This window comes from Amia ocellicauda, chromosome 4 (assembly GCF_036373705.1).
Source record: "Amia ocellicauda isolate fAmiCal2 chromosome 4, fAmiCal2.hap1, whole genome shotgun sequence".
Classification (NCBI taxonomy): Eukaryota; Metazoa; Chordata; class Actinopteri; order Amiiformes; family Amiidae; genus Amia; species Amia ocellicauda.
The window spans coordinates 17,561,265-17,573,269 of record NC_089853.1 but is presented as its reverse complement, the minus strand read 5'-3'; positions in this window follow the sequence as shown (position 1 = coordinate 17,573,269).

The window sequence follows — 12,005 nt, the reverse complement described above, 5'->3', positions numbered from 1 at the left end:
AACTTTTTGTGGAATAAAACAAGGGACGGAGAAAGACTCCTATATCAACACTGTGCATTTCCCTCTCTACCTCAGTCATTTCCTGACATTGGCTTATCAGGCCAAGCATCTGACTTCTACATTTTTAATTTTAGTTTGTATTTCAATACAGATCTTTTGTTTTTACCATTTTTTAAGAAAGGGCCCAGGATTCTTTCCTGAAGATGAGAGCGGTTTAATAATAGAGCCGTGTCTTCGAGAGACCCTTTTTCCTACATGCTCCTGAGGTTCACATGAAGGTGTCTCTGTTTAAGCAGGAAATGCTGTCTGCAAACCATGTTTCTCGAGCTCCTGCAGGTGTTCTTCTGTCCAAGTGCTGTCCCCCTCTCAGTCAAGTCTCCTAGCCAACATTCCTGAGATGTAATCGACAACCATAGCAAAAGCTACAAGAAAATATATAGATGGTGTAGCAAATGTGAAATGCATCACCTGGTCTCGGAAATGATTAACCCCAAAAGTAAGTTAAATCTTAAGTCTGACATTTATTAGTGACTTCAATGCATAGGCTGACTGGAATCCCTTTGCTTCGGTCTCTCATCTTGACTTTTCTGCTCTTAAGGCATCTTATTTCTCTCCAGACAGCATGCCCTCCATTTGGCCTCTCTTCACAGTATCTTACCAGCTTCTGGCACCACCATCGGCAATTCTGTTTTTGCCTTCAGCTAATACCTGTTATTGACTGTAATATGTGGAACATTTGTATTGTGATGTTCTTACCTTTGTAAAATTAAACTATATTGTATGTTACAATTGAAAAGTTGAGTACGTTGCCTTGGATACAAACATCTGCTAAACACTTTAATAACAATGTAAATCATAATCTTATTAATAATAATTGTTTAAACAACGAAACTCAACCAGTAGTCTTATACTAATACAGTCCAGCCACTTGCTTCCAGATCAGTTTATTCTAATCTAATATCAGGGTAATCTCAAATTTAAATTGGCAGATGGCAGAACATGTGTTGACTATGAGGTGTGCTGGTAAAACAATTAGCAGGATTGTTTTTTCTTAAAAAAACAAACCAAAAAACACTAGCTTATGTTAGTACTGTTCTCAGTCTGTTCCTTTACCTCGTAATAAAGGTTATATTCATGTGCTCGTGTCTTTCCAATTTCTGAACTTAAAATGTCAGTGAAAACATGAACCCAAATAATTTAGGGAAAAAATAAAGAACATGATTTTTGCATACAGTGAAGTCACCAGTGTTAAATGAACTCTAAACTGTTAGTTTTAGAACAAACGTCACAGTTCACTGAACACTGGCAGGTTATCTGTGCACAGGTGCTTGATGAGCAGGGATCGGGTTTAAGAGGATCATGTCCTGGTGCCGTTCTTGTGTGATGTCTCTGCCGGTCACGCTGTGCACTTTCTTCGACTCAGTCCCACAGTGGCAGCTCAGGCCTGTGGTGGCCACGCATCGGGCTGCCCTGGCTCTGTTATTCTCCATTACTGACTCCCTCTCTGCTCCTCACATGTTTCCAATGACAGACATTTCCTGTGTTCCGGTGAGCACTTAACAGCACAGCTTTGTGCATCTGCACAGATTAAATAAGTACTGGCCAAGGTCTTCATTTTGATTGCTGCTATTTCTTGTTCAGTAGTCAGACAGCATAAGGTTCTAGCAGTTAACAATTAGTGTACAGCAGTAAAAGAAGATTGAAGAGCAGTTAACTGTTATTGCTAATTCATGAATGTTAAAGAAAAATACAGGCCATGTTAAACTGCTTTAATTCCATATTTGTCTCTCTCTGCTACTGTAGGAATCTGTAAAATAATGTATAGTACTGGTTATGTGCTAAGTGTTCCCATCTGCTGGTCTTTGTGCAAAGCAAAAAATAGTGCATCAGCTAACACTATATGGCAAGACAATGTATTCTCCTGAACAATGTGAGCGTGTGTGGTTGTACAACTGATACCTTGCTTTAAAGCCTATACAGGAAAATAGGTGCACAGATATGGCATTATAAGATTATAAAGAACAAAGGAAAAACATGTAAAGCATTAGCAAGAGGATAATTAGGGGCATTCAATTCAGTTCAGAAGCAGGCCTCATTTCATTGCATGCCTTTTGGAATGGTGATATGATGGTTTTATGGTAAATGGCAATTAAAATTAACAAGGAACATTGCCAGGCTGTCTTAATCAACCCAATTAAAAACAAAGTTCTTTGAAATATTGAAAAACCTAAATTGAGGCGCTGAATGTGGAGTGATGTGGATTGTATGTGTTAAGGTTGATTAAAGGAGTCGTTAGTGTTAATTTTATTCATATTCAGCTGCAATCTCAATTGCAAGACTCCCTACTGCTACTCTTGTTGCATATAGCACTGGGTCTGCCCTGTGACTGTTCTCTCAGAGCTCAGTGTCCTGTGTAATTGTGCTCTCTTGTATGAACCAGGTGTCTTAATTATCAACTGAGCAGTATTTAATTAAAATAAAAAAATACTTTATTTCCTTATTAATATTAATATTTATTAAACGTGCTTTTGATTGATACATTGCATTTCTGTTTACAAACAACCCTTTTTAAAGGTCTACTGAGCAGTTTTTCCTTAAATATATACTAGATTTGGGATAATATTCTACTTTTTTTGGTACTTGAGTTATTGTATTCTTGACTTGTGCTCATGCAAGTAGCTTCACGCACCAGTTTACATGTTGCATCTTGCAGTGAAACGTGGTGCAAATGGCAGACTGGGGAGAGAAAGGATCACGCTCAAGGAGAAGATTGTCAGGGTGCCAACAAATGGTTCAGGACGGCACCGGAGTGTTGTGTGGAATTTTTTTGATCAGTATACTTTTGCATAGTAACATGGAATGTGTTTGTTTCAGACCTTAGAGTTTTCAGATTTATTGGCCAAAATTCTACATCCATGCAATCCCATGGGCTACTTTAGATATCACAAAATCTGAAGAAACAATATATACGGTGGGTTGATTGAGACTGAGTTTGTTGCATTCATGTATACATGAAGGCCACTTGTTGTCAAATATATGCATGCAAGAGAAAGTGTCATAAGCGCTGATATGCCAGATAGTTAATATGGACAAATCAGGCAATGAGATATAGATCTCTTTTGGAGTCCAAACATGTTTTTTTAAATCATTGATGCTTGTGACTCAGCACGAATAAAATAAATAGATTCAGAGTGTAAAAAAATTAATCTGCCAGTCCTGGTTAGATGATGAAGTTGAAGTTCATTTACCAAATAGTGGAGGCAAGGAAACATATTTTAATTTGTGACTGCATGAATCAAAATCAATAGCCCCGGTAAAACAATTTGAGAGTCTCCTTAACACTGTCAGTTATAGGCAGGTGTATATCTCTGGTTACACTAATTATATTTGGTCATTGTTGCGTATGATGTTAATGATGTATGTCTAGGCTTAGGTCAAATGTTATTTGACATGTAGGTCTTAAATTCTGAATGTCACTTTCTTTAAAGCTATATTTGTGTTGTTCTATTAGTGCTCCATTTCTACATTTCAGAGATTTTTCTGCAACCTATATGTTTGTTTCATAACATGTTTGCCTATGTTAATTTGTTGATTTGAGCAATTTTCAGTTCCCTTCTGGAAAGATTTTATATTTTTGTAATACTAAATATACATTTAAGCAAATGTCTGCTTTTACCATTAAAAAATATATACATACATACATACATATATATATATATATATATATATATATATATATATATATATATATATATAGAAGGTATGCTACAAGATTTGTTTTATTACTTTACACAGCTTGTGTTTTGTCAGGTTTAATATTTAGTTTGTTACCTTATTGTAGATACATGGATGTAAGAGCTTACATCTTGTAAATGCAGCAAATTGCTAGCTATAAACTGAGAGTATTATTCAATAGATTCAAAATCATTCTCTGATTAATAAAGATAATTTAAATGTAAATTTATGTAATGTTTTTTTCATAAGTTTATACTTGCTGTTTGGATAGAGAACATGAACAGAGTAAGACAACCAAATTATTATTATTTTATTATTTTTATTTCTTGGCAGACGCCCTTATCCAGGGCGACGTACAACATAAGTGCAAACAAAGTGCTAAAATACAGAGAAGTACAAGGCATCAAATGAATACTGTACAGATATTACAGAATATATTATAGTAAGGGTGCCATTAGTAAATAAAAAAAAGTGAAGTAATTGATTAATCAATTAAATGAAAACAATAATTGAATTTTAATTGATTATGTTTAAAAATGTGCAGGAAAACCACTAAAACATTCATGAAAATACAAAATTTCTCTATTAATATTATAGATTTATTTGCTTAATTGAATTCTGGAACTGATCTTTTAATGACTGAGAATGATAAAATGCATTCAGTGGCTTCAAGTATTCCAATACTCCAGTAGTCTGTGACAGGAGGTCAGGAGCAGCATAGATACACACCTACATACATATAGCTCTGTGTGCGTTTCTATGTGTGTTTGATATTTCCCTTTGTGTATTATGTCAATTTCTCATTCAATACATGAGAAATGATTAGCGCAGTATGGGCGTCACTTACAGAAATGTATTATATATTAATTAATGCAAAAATGAAAATAATTTGTTAAGTGCTAGTTATAAATGCCACATACAGGCTTTAAAAGTTGTGCTAATGAATGTATTAGTCATTCATTACTGGAAAACGGTACCTACCAAACACTTCTACATTCTCTAACCACATATGTTAAGTGCTAGTTTGACATTCGTAAAATAATTAATACATTACAAGCACGTTGTGGGTTCAAGAAAAGTACAAGCTCAATGCCAAATATGATAATGCAATAACAGGCACACAGTGAGTGAAGTACTGCACTTTTGAACATTAAAGCATTGCGATTGTGAATAATATTAACACTGCTCCTTCAGCTTATTCTCATTAAGATGTACATCAGGGTTCAAGATCAGCTGGGAAGCCACATGTTCCCTTGGAAAACTGAAATGCGGGCCTTCTAGAGTTAATTGTGAAGGGTGCTGAAGTCTTCTGACGGAACGAGTCAAAGATCGCTGTCTCAACAAAGGTGGCGTGCACCTTAACAAGGTCTCGATGAGTGAGCGAGCTGGACAGGGTGTTGCTCTTGAGTGGAGTAAATGCCCCCTTCACCCCCTCGCTAAGTGAGCATCTAGTTGTCTCTGCAGCAACTTCATAATAAATAAAACCGTTCCCAACAAAAAAGACGTTGTTTCTGTTTGAGATGAAAGGGAGTGTGTTAATTGCTCCCTCAGGCGATGGCGTGCCTTGCGTTTTGTAGCAACGTTAGTTTAGCAGCTTCAACCACAAGCACATAGGGGAACAGTGGGTCAGATGAAGCCAAGGTCCCTGGAGGCTGTTTTCACTGCACAGAAGTCCCATCAGGATGGAGAAAAAGAAAACAAATGTTAAAAACAGTTCACACATGGAGAGGTGGCTGTTGCAGGGACTTGACAGATTGCTTCATGGGATGTAGCAGACAGGCGCAGGGTACAGTCCAGACTAGCGTTTTCTCCCTGTGTCAGTTCACTGATATGCTTTGTTTTATCTCCTACCTACTCCTGCAAAAGGAAATTGGGTGTTTTGGCTCTAGCAGGGACTGGATGGTTGGTTTATATGGCCCATGTTTCAGTAATAAATCAGACTTCCTCACAAGTCTGTTGAAATATCACAATCACATTGCGGAGAATTCAAAGGAAAGGAAGAAATTTAAAGGAATCAAAGTGATCAAAACAGACACAGATTTTGAGACCTGCAGAACAACTAAAAACATAATTGTCTTTAGATGGCATTAGTGAAGCCCTGAAATAGCACACCACCCTAGTATCCATGGTTATTCCAATGTAGATGTATTATATTTTTCTCTTATACCATCCTAGAACTAAACTGTAATGTTCTTCATTCCATATGTGTAACAGTTTATATGAGCTTTTTATGTGATGAAAGAAAGCAAATTAATCACAAGAAAGTATTTTTTAATGGCTTATATATCCTTGAATAATTATCACTTTTTACAAGCCTGTAGCTAGTTTATAACTTAAAGACTGCAGTTATGTTCAGCTGAAAATTAAAAGTCTGGATACTAAGGTTTTTATGATTTTTATGCTTAAACTATTTGTTCTGCTCCAGCTGCAATGCTGTAGTTCCAGTAGCACTCTCCGGCACGAGGGTAGAGTCGAGTTTCTACAGGTTTAAAGATGTCTGGACTAGGGAATGAATACTAGAAGTTTTCTGAAACCAATCACAAAACTGCTGTCTGTTGAGTGTTGTGAGTACATGTGGGAGTCTGGGCAAGCTGTCAGTGAGATTGTAGATGCTTTACACCGAGTCTTTTTCCAGGTCATGGTGATGCTCTGTAACAGATTTCTGCCAACGCCTTTCATCTCTGTTCCAAGGGTTATTTTCAATTTTCTTGTGCACTTCTCCAAGTGTCAGCGGCCCAGCTAGGCACTTGGCTATATGGTGCACATTACACCCAGAAGGCGAAGAGGCTGTTTCCTAGTTTTTGTATCACAGGGTCCATTCCATTCTCTAACAGAGTACAGCCCAGTTCATGGTAGCTTTGCCAGTGTCCCCTGCTGCATGCGTTTTTTAATATAGGAGCTTGGCAGTGCTTTTTAAAGCAGCATCAGTCCTCCATAGATATAGGATTAAAGTGTCCCAGTGGTGTGGTATTAGATGTTTCATCAGGGTGCCCCTGCTAATAAAACTGAGAGAAGGGAGAGGTCCAGTCACTTTCTGAAGCTCAGACGTGTTAACATGATGTGATTCAAAGCCTTCCCTTCTTCCATTCCACCGCTCTTTTTAAGCAGCGAGAGAAATGTTACAGACAAATGGGAGGCATCAAATGAGTTCAACAAGAATAGCACTAAATCTGGCTGGTGAGTGTGTTTGTTGAAAGATTGCCCCCCATGCAGACCCTTTTCTGATAGAGACAGTTTTAAGTAAATGTTGGTAACAATGTCGTCAACCTCCAACAGTGCAGTTATTCTCCACTGCTGCGAAATGCTTTGAAGACTGACTGCAGAAGGCTTTTTTTGCTTGAGACACTGAGATGTGATTTTTGTGTCTGATAAATTTAGTCTCCCTGCTGGGATGCTTTCATCCTCATTCAGATTCAAGTTGATTCCCCAAAGAGTGTCTTTTCTGCCTATGTACTGTTGCCATGCAGTGGATTTGGTATATTGCAATTTTCCTACTTCATCTTAAGACTAAATTCAGCAGTGAATAAACATTGGTAGGAGCAACAAAACGAATCTGCCTTTTTGCTTTATACCGATAAATACTTAAGCAGTGACTGAATTTGTCCAGCTGCTGAGGCATGAGTTTGAGCCAGTTGAATCAGATTGTGTATCTGATATTCACTTATTAAGGAGCAGTAGTACTGTGTCATTGGGTTCCCTTTAAAACCTGGAGCTAATTAAAGCCTGCGGGTCTGACCGTTTTTCAGCAAACTTTAATTCTGTCATAAGCTGATAGTGTAACACAGTGGTTCATGGAGAAAAGTCCAGAAAACATTTCAGGGCCTTCTTAGAGCCTTGCCTTAATCCCGTAGAAGACCTCTGGGATTATCTATACATTCGGGATACCTTTTTAAAGACAGGAAGGGTCATCAGGAATGACAAAGGCTGGCTATGGGCAGAGTCAGAGTCTCTTGTTAGTGATATGGGCTCAGGGACAGGAGGGCTGGTGGGCAGGCCTGGGGACAGTGAGTGGCCGGGCATTCAGGAAAGAAAGGGGATGGAGATGTTTGCACAGCTGCACTGAATCAGCAGGGCTGGCGCCAAGTTCAAGACACCTTCCTGTAATACAGAGTGTGTAAATATCATGGAGAGACCGCTCACCAGTTCAGCTTTCAGTGCCGCAAGTGAGCTCCTCTCTTCCTCACTCACCTTATCTCTCTCTCCACTCTCTCAGGCTCCCCTGTCAGTAATCCTCAAGCACAGCCATGCTGTCACCAGCTTGTTCCTCCTGTCTCAGTGACAGTAAGGAATCTGCATCCAGCCCCCTCAAAGATATTCTCTGATCAGACTGAAGTACACCAATGTGAGGTAACTGTCTGTAAAACTTGGTTCCTCAAAGTCAGAACTGAAGATGTCACAGCACTCAGAACAGGGACAAGAAAAACATTGAAAATAAGGAGTCATTATTTTGTTATGAAATTGTAATCAATTTTTTCTTCTTTGTATTCAAACAACTCAAAATACTTCTAGTCCATTTTTCTTTTAAAGAATGATCTTATATTCTCTCTGAAAAATCCAGAGCCTATTTTCCAAGGAAAACTCCTTGTAGTTTGCAAAGTGAATTCCAGAAAGCCCTGACAGATGCTCTCCCTTTGGGGGGGAAAATGGGCCTCTGAATTACAAAGATGAACACATCAAGACTCTGAGGAAATGGTGTGCCTTTTCAAAATTGCTTCCACCATCAGTGTTTTCTGCTGTGCAGCCCAGCCCTGTACGTCTGTGATGTTATGAGGCCAGATAATGTGCTACTTCGAAAGGGTTTGACATAATAATACATCTGTCGGTTGCCTGGAAGGGTGTTCCACACTAGCAGGCCCATGGCCTCTCCTAAAAATATCCTTTGTGTGTTATTAAGTTAGCCTTCACGTGCACTATATAAAAGTGATTAAATGCCTTGTGGGAATGAAATGATAGATTCAGAGGAGAAGTTTTTGAAGGCTGTAGGGTGAGTGGAAGGAATACTAGCAATTGAAATGTCACGTTGCTGTCTGCGTCTACCAGAGATGCCCAATGAAAAGCTCCATCAAATATGGGGAAAGTATTGATGCAAAACAGCTTACAGAGCCTTTCATTTTTATTTCTTCTCCACTCTTCACTTGTTACGTGGTCACAGTGTAGCCGCTGGTCATGTGTATGTATTATACACTGCAGATTATGTTCAAATTGGTGAGGCCTGTGAAAAATTACCAAGACATAGCAGGACAGCAGTTGCCACTGGCCATTTAAGGACACAAAAGCAGCTCATCCAACACTGCCTTCTCTATGGCTTAGGTGATTTATAATTGCTGTGTCTCTCATGGTGTACAAGTATATAAACACAAAGGCATATGTTGTTGGGTTTTCTTCTTTCCTTAACTTTAACTTAAGTACTATTCTTGCCAGCCATATTCACTCTTTTCAGCGATTACTTGTTTTTTTTTGTTTGCAATTGAGTGAGGCAGAACCTGCAGTTTGACAGAGGCTGGTTGGTTTTGTGGAGTCCCAAGTGAACAGTTATGTATTCGCTTTTCTTCATCTGTGATTCGGACTGCCTTCGTTATTATAGAAAGCGAAACCAATTTGTGTCAGCGTGGGACTAAATGATGGCCTAAATGGGAGCGCACTTTCCTCTGCATCACTGCTGCAAGAACAACAGACAACCATTCAAATCCACCATGACAACGGCGTACAAACTGTTCACCTGCAAAAGGAACGGAATGAGATGGAGTGCTGCATCGGTGTCTCAAATAACAGAGCCTTTTCAAGATAGTCAGCATATATAATCCAGATTTTGGATAAAAATTGTTACAAATAAATAAATATTGCAAAATACCATCTGTTCCACACAACTTTTTTGGAAAATATTATTTGTATAAAGCACTTCACTGTGTAAATTTATAATCTAAATAAATTGTGTACCAGCCCTTGAAGCTCTACCAGTTGAACATTCCCAGCAGGACTCCCATTGGTGAGCTGTTCATCAGGCAAGCCAAATAGGCTTCGCCTCCTCAAGGCCGGCTGTTCAATTAAGCAAAGAATTACAGTTAAACCAACACACCCATTAAAAGGGGGTGACACGACCCACAACCATTATCTTTTACAGTACTGGCGATGATATTGCATGCAAAGCGACGCAACACGCGTTCAGTAGTAAAATTCTTAGCTAGATGGAGGTTAACTTCCCCATGTTTTTTTTTTTTTAATGGGTACCCTTCAGAACAGTGCCGTGTTTTGCCCTAACTTGATTGTGTACTGCCTTGTGATTTTATATCCACTTCTTCCCATCTGGTTTTTATTACCAGTTGGTGTGGATGTCTGCTGTTCCCTCTGCTGAGCCCAGAGTCCAGAGAGAATTAAGCCAAGCACAGACAGTATGGGCTATGGATCTCTTGGGGGGGGGGGGGGGGAAATAGACAAACAAAAGGGAAAAAAACAAACAAACTCAGTGTCAGTGTATCGAAGGACTTCAAAGCCAGGGCCCTCTGGTTGCAGACCCCATTTTTGCAACAGAATTTAAGAAGCTCCAATTGTAGAAACCAAGCAGCTAGGACACCATTCTTCAGACCCTGTGCCAACCACCCCAGGCATGTTATGAACCACCACTAATTCTTTGCACCTGACTGGCACAAAAAAATTAAAATGATGTAAATTTCTTCCATACAGTCAGTAAATTACACTTCAAATGTTTTCAAGATGATCGAGGCAAATGCACTTCACTGCCTTTTCACTAATGACACTTTTTTCTGGCCACTTTTCAGAACTGTTCTGCTTGGCTTCCAAAATGAAGCTGCAAACAATAGAATGGATAGGTAATTTCTATATATTTTTTATATCATAATGCATGCAAATACAACAAACAGCTAATCAGACCAAACATGGGCTCTCTCATTTAAATCATATTAAATTCAATATTTGTCAATTTCCAAGCATCCCTGATTCGAGAAACCACATCTGTACAATTCTAGTTGGATTGGTTCGAATGAAACCTGGGTTTCTGTCAACAGTGAAATCCCAAAAAGTTGTCAGATGATGAACGCATTGTTCTCAGCTGAACTCATTGTTCTATCGGTAGTGTTATCTAGGTCATATTTAATCAATGACCTGTATTGAAGACCCTGAGCCCAGTTAAATGTCTCTGACCCAAATTCAGAGTGGGATCCATCCCCAATCTTGGCACACATCGTCGGGCAGAATGCCTGCCATAACCCCCCCCCCATTGATATTATTTTTAACATTGTCCAGAGTAATCATCTCCCCATGCACCCTCATCACTCCCAATCAGTGTCAGACAGCCGTGCTGCTTCTCACACTGTTCTATGTATTACAGTCACAGCCCAGGGCAACAAATATATACATCAGCACCACCTTGAAGGGACAAGACCATCAATGTCAAGTCCATTTAAATTCCAAATTAGCTCCGTCGCTGCTCCATCACAGCGATCTCCGCCAGTTACAATGCAGAATTAATCAAGTCAGTGGGCGTGAGGAGTACAAATATTGGCCGTCGTCATCACCAAATCAAATTATAACACACTTTCTCTTGGGGGGGTTGATTTTGTTTCCCTCCTGCATGCATCTGGGTCCATTCCTGTGCCATGAGGCTTCTTGTGTGATTTTTGTTCTTCCATCCCAACAGATAAGGTGATTCTGCTGCAGCGCGGTGGAGCAATTCTAAAGTCATTAGTAAGTCATTCTTGATACAGTGAGGGGAAAAAAGTTTTTGATCCCCTGCTGATTTTGTATGTTTGCCCACTGACAAAGAAATGATCAGTCTATAATTGTAATGGTAGGTGTATTTTAACAGTGAGAGACAGAATAACAACAAAAAATCCAGAAAAACATATTTCAAAAAAGTTATACATTGATTTGCATGTTAATGAGGGAAATAAGTATTTGACCCCTTCAACTTATTACTTGGTGGCAAAACCCTTGTTGGCAATCACAGAGGTCAGACGTTTCTTGTAGTTGGCCACCAGGTTTGCACACATCTCAGGAGGGATTTTGTCCCACTCCTTTTTGCAGATCCTCTCCAAGTCATTAAGGTTTTGAGGCTGACGTTTGGCAACTCAAACCTTCAGCTCCCTCCACAGATTTTCTATGGGATTAAGGTCTGGAGACTGGCTAGGCCACTCCAGGACCTTAATGTGCTTCTTCTTGAGCCACTCCTTTGTTGCATTGGCTGTGTGTTTTGGGTCATTGTCATGCTGGAATACCCATCCACGACCCATTTTCAATGCCCTGGCTGAGGGAAG